Raw genomic sequence first — 12,752 nt, forward strand, 5'->3', positions numbered from 1 at the left:
CAGCTGCTTTTAATTTCTGTCATGAAACAAAGCTGTTACAAACAGCACATATGTCGCGGATCACACTCAGACAAATCACAAATATTGATTCCATTAAGTTTGAATGGTGAATAGTTTATTAAAATGAGGTTCATGATGAATGTTATGCCTTCAGTGCTTATCAAAGTGAACATGCTTCTCAAACCCTCCTTATAGTGTTTTACTTCATTGTATTTCCAGTTTAAATATATGAATTTCATACAAAAAGTATTTGAACACATAAACATGGATTCTAAAACATGAATTCTGCCAATTGCTTTAATTCAACTTGTTTTAATCTGATAAGTTTTGATGTTGTACTTGAGGCTGAAAATGCGAACATGTTATTTTTGCGTTTTAAAGGGGAGAATTGCACATTTCAATGTGTGTTTTTTTTCCCGGATGCCCTCGTATCTTCAGGGACTCAGTAGTCAATACAGCGCAGACAGGACAATAACCACCCCAGTGTAAATATGGCAGAAGCATCATTGTTCTCCTTCAGTGAGCCTAATCACGGCAGCGAGAGACGAAGGGCCGGCCCCCGTGTTATTGAGCTCGCAGAGGGCAGAAGAAGAGAGGGGAGCGGTTATTGCCATTGATCTGAGGAGGTGAACGACTCCTCTGGGCCGCTGGTCGGACTCGTTTTTCGTTGGATCCACATCGATCCTGCCTCCGCTCTGACACTAATAATTGGCCTGTGCCCGCCTCGCTCCTCCGATGGCTTCATCACTTCCTCCTCCTCCTCCTCGTCCTCCGGATCGGCCCTGAGCACAGAACACGGCTCAGGTTGGCCGTCCTGAGAGCCGGAGCGAACCTGGGTAAATATACTCTGAGGAAAATACTCACTGAAGGCTGCACTGGAGGGAGAAAACAAAAAACAAAGTCCTATTTGATATTTGTGTAATATAATATTTCTTGAAAGAGAACAAACACATTTGATATATGAAAACCACCCAGTTTCTGCACCGTTGTTTCCTTTCATCTGCAGAACCTGTTGAATTTGGACTTTCTCTAGTCTGTTGCAGCATCTTGTGTTTCATGATATGGGAAAGAAAAACAAAAACATCTGTAAAGTCAACAGTTGCCTCAGAATTCCTGACCAAGAATAAAATCACTGTCACAAAATTATTGCACAATGAAAGTTGACAAAAGTGCTAACTTGGTTTTATGTTAAATATAACACCAGCAAACATGTCTGTCTGTGTCTGTCTGTGTCTGTGGTGACGAACTCAATATACCGCCTCTTTAATTTTCAAGGAAAGGAAACTTATTTTTTCAGCATATCTCACTGTTTCTGGTTTGATTATCTTTACTCTTTCATTGTTTTGGAAGTGTTCATATTTAATGATGATAATCAGACAAAACTGTAAAGAAGAAGTGAAAGTACCATAGTTCATCAAACGGACACAGATATTTTCATATTGAAGTTCAGTCTCCAGCCTTTGCAGAGAAAAACCACCTCTGGTCCTGTTTTCAAGAGTAAATGGAAAACGTTGCATTTTGGGTGTCGGTTTACACCACAACTGTTCTCAGAGCCACTGAAAACACAACTTTTTGAAAACATCTCCCATGGTGGAACTTTTTGAAAATGCTTCAACTTGTGGGGGAAAACCTTTGAGAAATGCTGCTACTGTGCACACACTCCTTAAAGCTAGGGTTGGCGATTTGAATGAGATGCATTTTTTTAAATACTGGTTAAAATGATCTTTATGACCCGATGGGAAGCAATTCATAGCGTGTTTTTAAAGTAGTTTGGAAAATATCTGCTATCTACAGCAGGAGTAAAACCGGAAAAACAGCAACCAATAGTCTTGACGGGACACCTTTTTTTAAACCAATGAAATCCCTTCGCCATTCGACCCGCCCCCTGCGCGTACATGTACCCGTGCACTGACCCTGGTTCAGTGCGCGCGTAGAAGGACGGAGCGTCGTTGCAGAATGGCGGAGAAGAATGTTTGGGGGTTCACTCACTGTTCAGTGCGCCATACCTTGGCGTTGTGCAAATAAAGAAAAACGAAGAAACGAAGCGCTGAGGACAGGTTACGCCAGGAACGCACTGGACGCGGAAGTGCCGCGCGCACCGCACGCGCCGCGAACGTCTCCGCGTCTCCGCTCCCAACGGGAGCTCCTCTAATGGGGTGGGAGCTGGGGAAGCTAGCTCGGCGGAGCCTTGGGGAGATGCTACATGCTAACGCTAGTTTTCCAAGATCGCCAACCCCAGCTTTAACCATAGTAAATAATTCTTCTGCAAGCAGAGCGTCATGTTTCAGTGCATGAAATGTTCCACATTGTACTCATAATAATGGCACACAATTTAACAAAGGAGCTCTTTTATTGATCGTGTGAACTCTGCCTTTATCCATGACCCGTAGCTGAATGAAAACTGATGGATCAAAACATTACCTGAAGCATTGTTTTGCAAACAGTGCTGAAAAAAAATCACTACAGTATCATAATGCAGGGTTCCAGGATACAGCCTGGACCAGTTCTTTCACAAGGCAACCACAAAGAGACCAAAAACCACACACACTCATATTCACACCGGAGGGTAATACAGGGTCAGCATTTAACCTTGCATGTTTTTGGACTGTAGGAGGAAACCGGAGGACCGAGAGGACACAGAAAACAGGTGGCTGTTGGAACCCAGACCTTCTCACTGTGAGGCAGTAGCACGAACCAGTAGTCTGTGACAAACTGCTGCTTGTTTTGAGATATGTCACCTGCTGTGCTGCGGTAATAATGAGAGGAACTGAGTTCAGCTTGAAGGGCATTTCCATTTATGCCGTGATAACAGTGATAACAACTAAGAGCAGATTATTGCTGGTACCTCAGTGTCCGCCTTACTGCAGTGGAGGACGTGCTTTTGAGGACCCAGAATAGAGCCGTCTCTGAAGTGAGTGGCCCGGTATGAAAGGCTTCATCAAGGATTGATCATGTGTCAGTAGACCTTCATACACGTGACGGCTCTCAGCTTTTCAAATGCTGTTGAAGACAAGAATGAGAAGAACTGCTTTTTATATATTTCCTTCTTCTTTTCAAGGATTCGTGCACAATGATGTTTCATATAGAATGATACATCAATTTAAAGGTATAATGGACGATTTTCTCGAAAAAGTCGAAGCCAAACGTCTGTTACTCGATTTTGAAAAACACGCGTGCGCCAGACCATCCTACCTGCTCTGCTGCTCCTACGAGCACGCTTGACGGGGTTACACAAGCATTTCTCCAGCGTGATTGACATGTTGGAGGACCAATAGTTGAGATTCGCATCATGCAGTTCACTGGCTAATGGTGCGTTCACACCGGACGCGTTGCAAGCGTCACGGGCGTTGCTTTTACATTCAAAGTCTATGGTGGACGAGCTTCAACGGACCTAACGCACGTCAGGCGCTTTTCGAGCGTCACTTTTTGAGTGTTGGCGACACGCGTCATGCGTTGCAGGCGTCAACGCCTGAAGTTGGGAAAATTGAACTTTGGAAGTGTCAACACGCGAGTCATCCAATCACAGACGAGCACCCTGAGCGCTGATGCGGGCCAGAAGCTCGTTAAACTGGGCCCGGGAGAGGCGGAAGTACCGCTGAAAGCGAACCTCATCCTCACGCTGGCCCCGGGATCTGGGTCCGGCCCCGGAGGGCGTGAGAAACTCTGCGCTTGCCGGCGGGCCCGCCGCTGGGGTGGCGCGCCGCACCGGGGGGCCCGGGGGTCTGGCGCCGGACCTCCGGAACTTACTCGGTGCGACACCCGGAGCGGACCCGCTCCGTAGGACCGCTGGGTGAGACCACGCGTCTCGGTCCTGCTGCGGGTCGCCGGGGAGCCGGTCGGAGAGGCGGGGGCGGCCGACGGTGTGATCCGCGTCGCCCGCCACCAAAGCCCGACCGGGCCTGGAGGCTGGGCCGCTGGGTCGGGGGAATAGTTTGCCATGGCCATGGCGCAGGGCGCCATGCCGGGCCCTTGTGGTCCTCGTGGTCCAGGCTTCCTGTGTGCTCTGCTTCTCTCCCTGCTTCTCTGACTCCTCCTGCTGGAGCCACTCACTGCGGCTGGCTTACATTTCGGCAAATTCGTCCTAACAAAATCATAAACAGTTGGTATTCGGACTTACAAACGACACACTCGGGCTCTAAATGACCACTTTGTCGCCTAATTTAAAAAAAAAAATCTCGATAAAGTTATACATTTGAAGAGTTTAGAGCTAAAGTGAAATCAGCTTCAGCAGATCAATTTCAGCACCGATTCTGCCATTGTCAACATGAAGACAGGACACAAGCTCCTCCCACTCCCGCGCGTCGCGAGCGTTGCAAGCGTCGTGTGTAGATGAACACGCGTCGAATTCCACACTTTACACGCGTCAACTTTGAGGCGTCAGTGACGCCCATGATGCTTGCAACGCGTCCGGTGTGAACGCACCATCAAACATTGTCCATTATACCTTTAACAAGGAAATAACACATTTAATGATCATGTATGGTTCGTTGATACTTACGGAATATTGAGCCAGCTTTTCTCATGTGGTGAAGTTTATCATTCTCATCTCATAATCTTCTCTGTGGCTTTGCATGTTCTCCCTGTGCATGTGTGGGTATGCTGGCTTCCGCCCACAATCTAAAATAGTTTGTTTTGTTGGTTGGTGTCTTTACATTGTTCTGGGTACCGTTGTGTATCTCTTTGTTTTCAACTGGTGACATGTGAAGGTATTTTTCCCAGCAGTCGTTATCTTTAGTGAAGTCAGTTCAGAGCATACCTGAGCTCATTTCTCCTGCTATGAACCTTCACATCATTTGCAAATATTTCAGTCCGATAGTATCACTGACATTCACCATCTGAGTTCCTCCTTGTAGACTCCCTTTAGGTTGGCTTTACAGAGCATGTAAAAATATTCTACGTGCAAGAAAGAAAAAAAAAAATCCTTTACATAAAACCTATTTCAGGTTTTTCAACCTAGAAATTATGAAATGTTTGTGATTTTTGTGAGTATTTGTTCTCTACATATGTTCTTAGAATATATTTCTGCATCTAATGAGAAGTACTTTGAATCTGCAAAACAGAAAAAAACAAACAAAAAAACCAAAAACAAAAAAGAAATACGATAGAAATGAAGATGATTCAATGCTCTTGCATAAACGAGCAGCGTATCGCTCCACCCGGACCCCGGCCCACTTCAGGAGACTCCCACGCCAGTCATAACCGCAGCCACTTCTCTTCTCCTGCCATAAAACTCATCTCGTAAAGACAGACAAACACACCGTCTCTCCTCACTAAATCACTTCACCCTCATCCTTCAACTTCTACTTATTTTGTTTATGGTCAGAATATAATAATACTTGCTTTAGAAATGCCATGTTGTGCATTGCTTCGTACACGTAATCGCTTCTAGAAGAATAACCGACGAGTGAAAAAAAACTGACTTTACAGTTCTGATCATAATCTTTATATGTCTTATGTTTTCTCAAATAAAAGTAGCAAATGTATCATAAACATCAAGAATCATTGCTTAAATTATATCTTGTATTTTTGTTGGCTATGGGCTACAAACTCAACTTTTTATCTGTATATCATTAAAATGTACTCAAATATATTGAGAACAAAAACCCCTCATAACTCAATCTACATTTTTCAAGAAAAAAAAAAAACTTTTATAATTGCAATGATTATTTGAATTGAAATTATGAGACGAATCATAGCCAATATTTGGCTAGAAAAACAGAACACGGAGACGCCCAACAATGGAACTGCAATTTACAAACACACAAAAGCTGCGAGACTCAGAGCCAAACAACAGTTTTCTGTTGTGGCCAAACATACAGCGTAACTTTCCTATTTCTGTGTGAACAGTTCTGTTTGCCGAAGCTTCAGCTGGCTGGACACTCATTACTTTTGTTGGCAGTGTTTCTTTGTCCGGCGCACTCGGCCCACTGTTAGATTCAGGATTATTCAAGCTTGTTATCTCCACTGATGAGCCGCTCTGTTAGTTTCTCTAAAATCCCGTTGACTAGAGGAGCAGTGCCTAAAGTATTTGTCTTCATGACAGCAACATAAAAGATGTCTTGGTCCAAATAACATTAATATTAGCCTTCATCCATAGTGTGTTGTGATACATCAACGTCTCCATTAATTAGTTTTAAATCAAGTCTTATTTCACCAAGTACTTTTACACCAAGTTATTGAAAAAGATTTTAAAGAAATGTATTCAGTGCTGTGAGTCACAATCAGAGTTTTTTCATTAATTCATGCCAACTTTGCTAATAAATGCATCAGAAGTTCACTTGTGTTTATCTTCAAGACTGTCAACATAATTTCCAGTTTACTTTTGTCAAAACCAATTGGAATAATTAAAACCAGACCAATTCCTGACTCAATAGTAAACTGGCAGCCAATGCATTGAAGATGCCATTGAGTTATTTAATCTCTGTTTGGGATTTGATGTGTATTCTCCATGGAGGCAGGCAGAGGAGGCAGGTCAATCTGTCATGGAGTCCTGGAGGCATTTAAAGCTAAGGCACAGCACTTCGGTTGGTTTCAAGTGGAATTATTAAAGTACAACTAATGAGAACATATGAAATTTTGATTGTTTTCTGGATCAATATCTATGTAACAAATCAATAGTAAGAGCTCATTATCACTGAGTGGAGAAACAATGGTAGTCAAGTTTTCCAAAATCAGCTAAACATGACATCTAAAGCACGTTTAATATCGGACAGTGTGAACAAGAGACAAAGATTACATAAAGTATAGGGAGGGCGATCTGTCATGGAGTTTCATTTCCAAGTTGGGCAAACACAATAATCCAAAAAGAAAAGTCCTTGAAGTTGTGCAGAACCGAGCCCTTATTTGGAGCTCCGTTCTGTGCCCAGTCCCTTTGCCTTTCTTCGTCTATCCTTTCATCCATCCAGCGTCTTTACAGCTTCCTCCAGCTGAGGTTCGCAGGGTGCTGGAGCTCCTCCCAGCTGGCGGCGGGCGATGGGAGCGTAGATCCTGGGCAGGTCGCCAGTGCATCACAGGACAAACACAGAGAGAAAGAGGCAAGTTTATGGACGGTGGAAGGGAACCTGAGCACCCATAGCAAATCACACATGAACAGAGAGAACATTCAAACTGCACCGGAGGACCCTGAGGCTGGGGAATAACCTCGCTGTGAGGCGGCAGTGCTGACCACTGCACCACTGCACGTCCCTTCCTTGACCTCCTCCCATGTCTGCATTACATTCAGTTGCAAAATGTGTTTTATTAAACAACTTGGTGTGAACATTAAAGCACATCTTTCTTTGTCTTATCGGCTGTCAGTAATTGATTTGCTGGAGTGTGAGCAGAATTGTTTTCTGCAACCACAGTGTGCATGTGCACAACCGTACATCCCACAGCATCTCTGCTTACATGGAAACTGGCATTTCACAAAAGTTGCGCTCTGGGAAGTGATTTGAAGCTGTTTTTAAGTGAGTGAACAGCCAGAAATGAAAATTTGCTGTTTGCACTTGATGGCATCTTGTAAACGGATCCTCAGACATAAAAGATGGAAATAAAACAAATGCAGAGGATGTTGGAACATTGATGAAGCTGAATTTAAAACTCACAAAATTTGAAGAATGAAATATTTAAACCGAGAAGCTAAAACACAAATTTAGAAGCCTCAAGTTGAACAAAAAGATTCTCTCAAAAGGTTCACAGTTCATCAGTGAAGAGTGAAGTCCAGTCCACCACTGCATCCGATCCCACAAAATAATGAAGCAAGTTCACCGTAAACTTTTCAAAACCGCATTTTCAGTCGACCCCCCTCATGTTTGGTGCTTTAAAAATCTCCTCATGAATTAGTGGATTTGCATATCATGCTCCCGCCGCAGGGCTCGCCCTGAGTCGTGCTGGCGGATGCTTCTGCAGCGGAGCGTGGAGGAGGGAGAACTCGATCAGAAAGTCAAACACATGTCAGAATAATTAATGCATGATCTACCGATCCATTCCACCTGTGAGAATTATCATTTGAGAGCACTGGGCTAAACTGCATGGATATCAGAAGGTCCAACAGGAAAAAAAAAAAACAAAACTCCTCAGCTTTCAGCTGGAATCTGGCAGTTTCCTACTGACAGGAATCATTGAGAATGTCACTATCTGTTACTTAACACACTGATAGCCAGACTGCAAGTCTAAAATAAGCTTGAAAGCAGCCTGAAAACACTTTCTACACCCATTTTATTTCACTTCAAGACATCAGTACATCACTGGCTTTCTGCGGCGCTGAGCCTTGCTGTGGAATTGGAAGGCTTTTATCTCACAGCAGATGATTATCACACGGCCGCTGTTTTTTCTTTTTCTTTTTTTTTTTTTTTTTGCAGATATTGGAAATGAGGAAATGCTCAAGTTCCCAGGGTTTTTCTTTTTTGGTGATCTGTGCTGTTTTTTCATGAGAACAAATTGAGAGAGACCAAGACAGAGAGAACGTTATTCAAGCAGCGCATCAACATGAGACAATTCAATTCCCAGCCTTTTGCAACAAATGTCAAATAAACAGAAAACAGCTGAATGTAGTTTTGGTCTGAAGACACAGAGTGTGTCTCTATTATTGATGCTCAGATTGAGCTACAGAGATGCCTCTCACGTTCTGGCCTGTTTTCCATTAATTTAAATTCAATAATATTGACAATTATCATTGTAAACATAATGATGGACAGAAATTAATAAGAAGGATCCTAATTGTTGTAATTTAAAAATGTTATTTTTTCATGAATATAGCAGCTACATCTATAGCCAACGTACACACATCTGTCTTGACATACATATTTTTATACTTTACATACACACAGAAAGACAGACATCATACAAATCTAGTTCAATATAATTGATCTATTGGACGGCAAAATACAAAACTAATATTCTTCAAATGTTTCAATTTTATTGGCCTTCAATTACAAAAGAAAAGACTGTGAAAGTGTAATTTGGTTTCTAATATTTAGAGACATGATGGTTCTTAAGGGTATGATCAAGTCTTATCCTGAGAGTTTTCTGTCATTATTATGGATATCCAGAGTTTTTAATTGTTTGTTTTAATGATTGTAATTACTGAATTAAAGAGTTGAAAGTGAACCAGGAGACGTGTTCGGAGGTCTCTCTGATCTGAGTCTTTGTACAGTATGTGTGCTGACATCCTGTACATACGGGGTCGGTTGGCCTACATGCAGAGAGGCTGACTAATAATTGATAAGTTGTTGCTAAAAACCCTGGAGGCGAGAAGTGGATGTACTCCCACTGAGAGCTGACGGCTCGGAGGGGGCTCCAGCTCCAGCAATGTAACGCGTGCTAATATTGCAGTGCAGGACTGCTGCAGGGCTGCTCTGCACGCCGGGACCCGATGCCGAGGAGCAGCTGTGACTCACAACAGGCTCACGGTGTGTGCAGGCGGCTACTGCGTGCTCGCTGCCTGAGCAGAGACCTTCTGCAGGTTCTGCGTGCACCGAATGGTTCCAAAATTATGCAAATCACATGAAATGAAACTGAAAAGCTCCACAATAACTGTGAAATCCACTTTCAGGCCGCTGCTAAAATGTTGTCCAAAAAAAAGTTTCAGGTAATTGCAGCTTTCCGCTATCATGAATAATTTAAAACAGACATCATACCCAATCTTAGTGAAACAGTCACTAACTCAACTTCACCTGTGAAATGAAGACTGTTTCAGTGTAAGGAAGTGTGGAAATAACACTGCATGAAAAATATCAGTCCATTACTTACAAAAAGGATTTTGAGCTCTCCTTAGTTTGCTCCTTATTTTCATATAAATAGACTGTGCATGTTGGAAGTTTTCTATTTTAGCCAGATTTCACAGTTCCCTCTTCAATGTCAAAGTTTCAGAAAATAATTAAGATAAATATTCCTCACATAACTGCATCCAAGTAAAGCCAGGCTGACTTTACTCTCACATATCCAGAGTTAAATTGAAGTTTTGGTTGATTTTTTTTCGAAGAAATTTCACCTGAAAGGATTCTGCTGATGGCTGTGTTTGTCATGTTTTACATGATTTGCTTAAATGCACTTGATTTTCACATTATCTTCACTTAAATATAAACCTAAAAATACTACTTAATCGAGTGAAAGTCAGATCACAGTTTGGTGCATCGGCTTCCTCGGTTCTTCCTCTGCAGTCATTTTAATTTGAGAGTGGCTCAGTAGAGTGCTGTTGACGGCGTGCCGTCGTGGGTCACAGGTCTGATGCGAGTGTGTCGACCACCAGCGGTGGTCAGTGTGATTGAGGGATGCTGGGAGAACGTCCTTTAAAGTTCTGTGGAGCGCCGCTGTCACGGCGGCCATTAGAAAATTTGCCATATTCAGACAATGAGCCTCCATCTTGGAGAAACGCCTCCCCAGTGTCGCTGTGACTTCAGCGTCTGAGGTTCCTGCTCAAGAAGCTGGTCTAGTAGATGTTTGGAGTAATGTGATGGAATTCAACTCAATTTAGTTTTATTTAGGGATGTCCCGATCCGATCACGTGATCGGAAATCGGCCCCGATCACGTGATTATGGACTCGATCGGGATCGGAAGTTTCCTCCCGATTTGGACTTGGTTGGATACATATGTTTATTTTTTCTTTAATTTCCTTTTTAACCCATTGAAGCCGGGACGCATTTACGGTAGTGGTGTTGTTGCGCTGTTGCACAGTTCTACCATTGACGCCGGGTCTTGTTTCTTCTTCTTTGCGCTAGTCAGCTGTTTCTTGGGCAATGAAATGCATCAAACTCGCGCATATGCATAACTGGTCCTGTTTCCGGGTACAGATCGTGTTGCTGCACTGCCTCGTCACTTTGTATTGAACGTTCCTGGCCACTGCTGCACACTGAAGCATGCTTCCGCGGTAATGCGTGCCCGGCTTCAATGGGTTAAATGAGATGTATTTAGGTTTTCCGCGCTGCAGAATGATGTAATTACAGAGAAAATTTATTTATTTTCTGATTGTTATTTTTAGTCACAGAAATGCACTGTTCTAAGTGTTGCTTTGAATTGACATTAAGAAAATAAAAAAGGAGAACTTTTCATAGGTTTTTTAGTTTTTGTACATATTTTACTGTATTAGAAAAGAATCGGATCGGGAATCGGAATCGGCAGATACTCAGAATGATAGGACTCGGACTCGGTGGCAAAAAAACCTGATCAGGACATCCCTAGTTTTATTCATATAAATACAACACAGTGCATCTCGAGCCGCGTCTACAGAGGAATCCCACACTATTCCACCTGAGCAGGAGTAGGTGACAGTAAAAAAGAACAAGTCCTTTTTCAACAGGAATAAACTTTCACAGTCGCTGGCTCTGAGGGGACAGTGTCCTCATGCTGTGAGGTTAGAGGTTAGAAATAGAAAGGAAAAGCCCGAGAGCAACATCCAACAAACAGGCTGTAATAAATCCTCTTGCTGTGTGGAGGTGCAGGCCGCTGCAGTCGTTGACCCATAATGACCTTGATGCTTCTTCAGGTGTTTCTTTTTCCCCACACGTTGCTTCGTCCACTAGAAGCACCGTTTATCTTCACCGGTCCAGGATGGAATTCTTTGTTAATCAGAGCATCTGAGGAGACGGTGCACTTCAGAAGACTAAAGTGGTTTCACTTCTGTTTTGGGGGTCGTAATTCTCCCGAGGTGCACATTGGAGGAGGATCTCCTCTTTCAGGTGGAAACAGGATGTGATGCACCGCAAGGCTCTCTGTGGCAACATGAGCAGCGTCACCTGGGAAGCTGAAGCGAAGGTCCTGTATCAGCTGTAACAACAAGCCTCTGTCAGAAGGGGACTGGAGCGAAACACAGTCTGGATCATCAAGATCTTTCCTGACCTGCCTTTTGATCAGGCTGCCGGAAAAGGTTTCTTCCTGGTGGTGCTGGGAAATGACACTGCATTGAACTTTATGATCCTCATGCAGCTAGATGAGCACTTAAAGGAGCTTTTGTGGAAAACTTCCATGATCGACTACGGTCTTTTCCTTCTCGAAGCTTTGGGCAGCTGAATGCTGACCATGTTGAAAATTGCAAACCATTGAATCCAGAGTTTATCTGTAATTCACACATTACGCTACACTTTATGGAAATGGGCTCACATGAAGACATAATGTAAATCTGTTGGCCATTTTCTCTTTATTACGGTTGTTTTGTATCATGGCTTGTTTTCAGCTTCAGCTGAAAGGTCTGACTCCAGTGTGTGAATCTTCTGCGACGGGGTTGTTTGCGGTCTTCATGTGTAGACACAGTGCATTGGTGGAATTTCCCTGGACTTAATTGTTTTTTATTTTGCTCTTTGCTTCAATTCAAGCACCGTGTTCTTTTTTTTGTTGTTGTTCATTTCCTGTGTATTCTGTTGTTGCTTGTTTTACTGTTTAACTATTAAACATACTTCAGGGATGATTATCCACGTTCTGCATTATATTTTACATGAGAACAGGATGAGAATTACCAAGGCTCCTATTTATCTAAGACTTTCAGTTTGTATTGGGAACTTTTACTTGGGCATGGAGGTTTTCACAAGACTGAAAAAAAAAAAAAACCCACTGACCTCGGTCAATATTTAACATTTCTCAACATCTCAACACATTCTCTGGCCTGCAGGGGTAAGAATATAGAAAAGAATTCCTCAAGGTCTCCATCATCGCAAATACTGATATTTTCACAGAAATGATGCAAACGTCTGCGGTTTGCACCTTCTCTCAGTCAGCAGCACACAGAGTGATTAAAAAAGGGCAAATTTATTTAAAGCACTTACATAGAAAAATATGATTG

Source organism: Salarias fasciatus, chromosome 1 (genome assembly GCF_902148845.1).
Source record: "Salarias fasciatus chromosome 1, fSalaFa1.1, whole genome shotgun sequence".
NCBI classification, from domain to species: Eukaryota; Metazoa; Chordata; class Actinopteri; order Blenniiformes; family Blenniidae; genus Salarias; species Salarias fasciatus.